Source organism: Tenrec ecaudatus, chromosome 13 (genome assembly GCF_050624435.1).
Source record: "Tenrec ecaudatus isolate mTenEca1 chromosome 13, mTenEca1.hap1, whole genome shotgun sequence".
In the NCBI taxonomy this organism is placed as follows: Eukaryota; Metazoa; Chordata; class Mammalia; order Afrosoricida; family Tenrecidae; genus Tenrec; species Tenrec ecaudatus.
In genome coordinates this window covers 139,715,521-139,719,032 of record NC_134542.1, presented here as the reverse complement: position 1 = coordinate 139,719,032, position 3,512 = coordinate 139,715,521, and the positions used below count along the sequence as shown (strand labels likewise).

Sequence of the window (3,512 nt, the reverse complement as noted above, 5' to 3'; positions counted from 1 at the left end):
TCTTCCACACTCTAAGTACTAATAGATATGCTTCCCTTCCTATGGAGCCAAGCCCCAGCAGCAAATGAAGCGCCGGAAAGCTTTGCCATGTTGACTCTATTTTGAATGTGCTGCTCCTCCACAGCTGTATTTTTAATGCCTTAAAACTGAAGGGTTTGGGAGGGCCAGGTGGGCGGGCCAACCGGCAGGCAGTTTGGCAGGAGGCAGGTGCCCAGAGATGCGGCTGAGGCCCGCTTGGCCCTGGTGCTGTCCCAGGGCAGGGCTACCCAGCACGCGCTCCCCATGAAAAACCAGGGCGCACATGTCAGCCTGGGGAACAGCGAAGGCGTGCACCTGGACGGGGTCCGAGTCGGCAGCAGGTGCGGGAGCCATGCTTTGCAAGAGCGCCGAGGCGCTGCAGGAGGAGCTTTTCGAGTTGTGGCACATCAAGACGGCCGTCAACCTGGCCATCTGGACCTGATGCTGCGGGGCCTGCGCAAGGGCAACCTGCCCATGCGCTCCATCGTCACCAACCACGCCAAGGAGCGCTTCACCCCATGCAGCAAGGCGGCCACCGTGCTGCTCTACGAGGAGGCCACCACGAGTGGCAGCCCAAGCCTGGAGCCTGTCCTCGACCAGCGGCTCCCAGCCCACCTCGGTGCTGGGTGTAGGCGGCTTGCGCATCAGCTCCGACTGCTCCGTCGGAGAGTCCCAGCTGTCCGACCGCAGAACTGCCCAGCAATGTCACCAAATCGAAGGGAAGCCACGTGCCGTCCAGACAGCCAGCTTTCCCCATCCAGATCCTGCCCTACCGCTATCTCGGCTGTGCCAAGGACTCCACCAATGTGGACGTGCTGGGCAAGTACGGCATCAAGTGCATCCTCAACGTCACACCCAACCTGCCCAATGCCTTCATGCAGATTCCCATCTCCGACCACTGGAGCCAGACTTCTCCCAGTTCTTCCCCGAGGTCATCAGCTTCATTGACGAGGCCCGCTCCAAGAAGTTCGGGGTCCTGGTGCACTGTCTGGCCGGCATCAGCCGCTCAGTTGCAGTGACCATGGCCTACCTGATGCTGAAGATGAACTTCTCGCTGAACAACACATACGATTTCGTCAAGAGGAAGAAGTCCAACATCTCGCCCAACATCAATTTCATGGGGCAAGCTGGACTCCGAGCTGAAGCTAGTTCTGAGCAACCCGTACGACAGCCACACGCCCGGCGGGCAGCTCTACTTCTCCACGCGCACCAGCCACCACCTCTTCCCGCTCAACAGGCTGGAGTCCACGGGAAGCGCCCAGGCCGGGAGGGAAGCCCAGCCTGCTCTCTATGGCCAGGCCCACCTGGCCGTTTTTAAAAGACACCCACGGACCCGAGTTTACTCTTCACCCAGCAGGTAAATCCAAGCACCGTGGAGCAGAGTGTTCGAGCCCTTCAGATTTACCTCCCTTCATCTTTTTAACAAAAAGTGTTATTTCCAGGCTACACCCAACAGTGGATAGTATACACCAGTATTTCATCCCTTGATCCTGAGAGAGAGAGAGAAAGAGAGAGAGAAACGTTCTCATATTGTTGTTCTCTATTTTAAAGAGTATAATTCCTGGTGGTTTTCTGTTTGTCTTTCATGTAAAAGACAAAAACTACGCGCTGACCTTTTCTTGACCAAATGCGTGTTGCACGTATGGGAAACCCCCGTTTCCGCAGTGGGCCCTTCTTTTCTCAGAAGTAAAAGTAAAAGAACTGAACAGAAAATTTCAAAGGGCAGCTTAAGAAGACAAAATAAAATTATTATAATGGAGTGTGCAACGGCCTAGAGTGAGAATCCAAAAAGGAAGAATACACATGCTCAGCATACCTAAAACTGAAGTAATTCCAGAAAAATCACAAACCTTGGGTTACAATATTGAAGATTCTATGAGCAAAATATTGAATGATATTGGAAGCCCCAAAAGAAAATGGAAAAACTAGCATCACTGCCCCAAAAAGAACTAGTTAACATTCAACCATTTCAAGAGGTATCAAATGATGAAAAACCAGTGGTACTGAGGGAGGAAGTCCAAGCTGCACTGAAAACATTAGCAGAAACCGAGATTTCAGGAAGCGATGGAATAACTACTGAAATGTGTTTGAATAAGCCAGTGATGTACTAGAAATACTTCCTGATCTGCACCAGGAAATTCGGAAGACAGCTACTTGGCCAACTGACTGAGAAACCCATATTTGTACCTATTCTAAAGAAAGTTGCTACATAATGTGCATATTATAGAACAGTATCGTTATTCTCACCTAGAAGTGAAGTTTTGCTGAAGATCATCAACAACATTTGCAACAGTATATTGACAGCTACACAAGATTCAAGCTGGATTCAGTAGAGGATGTGTAACAAGGGATATCATTGGTGATATCAGATGCATCTTGGCTGAAAGGAGAGAATAACAGAAAAGTATTTATTTGAGCTTATTGACTATCTCTCCCAATTCTCCATGGCTTTACTACTATCGTTATATATCTTAACCATATGATTGCGCCTACTGAACCCATGAATAACTGTCGGGGGTGGCTACCCCACAGGCCACGGTACTCCATCCTTCTGGGGGATCTTCTGCTGGTCACTTCGTATTCTCAGACACAAAGCTTGTGGCATCACTTGAGGACTCCAGCATCAGGGTTGCTTCCGCATTAAACGGAGACCCTCAGTTTGCCTGCTCATTATTGACTTCATTCTCTCCTTCTGCATGAGCCATGTGGCTCATCCCCATAAGACCCCATAAGACCCAACGCTCTTCTGTAAGACCGACACCATTCTGCGTGGCAGGATTTGCCATCTGGAGTTCATCAAACCAGAGTGTGAAATGAAGGATTTCTGCAAAGTGTTGAGCAAGAGCCTGCTCTCTGGGTGTTTGTCGGGGCTCCCAGTAGACCTCGTAATGCTGCTTCTAACCTCTGAGAAATTAATAAAATGTCTTTAATTTGCCTGCTAGTGGGACCACTGCATTCCATGTCTTCTCCTGCAACTTCTCCTCCGCTGGATGCTGGGTCGCCTCTCGAACTGCGTGGTCAGCTCTTCTATATGTCTGAAGTCCTCCAAGATACCTTCTGTATCTTTTAATACTACATTCACCTGATTCTAAATTTCCTTCTCAGACTCTGTAGGCTGAGCATTTTCTAAATTAAGGGGAAATTTTGACCCCTGCTCAAGGTTTGTGCATGACAAACGTTTAAGAAGATTCCCCATGTTAAAGTACCTTCAACCAGTGCTGGCTGGTGATTCGGTCCTTGTCCCTCTACCTTCGTCTCTGATTTTGTGATAAATATTTCAGCTATTTTAAAGGTCTCTGTCTGGCCTAGATCCTGGGGCCTCATGTCTCCCTCCACACGTGGGAACCTCAAGTGTTCAGATGTTCGGTGAGTTTACTCCGTAGGCTGCTGCTGCCTTAGGGTGCACCGCTCCACTCCTCACCGTCCCTGGGCTCTATGAGGGTGTACCCATTGGCCAGACCTTTGTAGGAGTACATCCCGGACCCCCAGCTTCC

General features: G+C 50.0%; 2 pseudogenes; one reads left to right on the top strand and one right to left on the bottom strand.

Annotated features, from left to right (window-relative positions):
* The first annotated feature begins 301 nt into the window (after positions 1-301).
* LOC142424113 (dual specificity protein phosphatase 7 pseudogene) lies at positions 302-1,379 on the top strand (annotated as a pseudogene).
* Positions 1,380-2,588: 1,209 nt separating this feature from the next.
* Positions 2,589-3,214, bottom strand: LOC142424112 (CYFIP-related Rac1 interactor B pseudogene; annotated as a pseudogene).
* Positions 3,215-3,512: the final 298 nt, after the last annotated feature.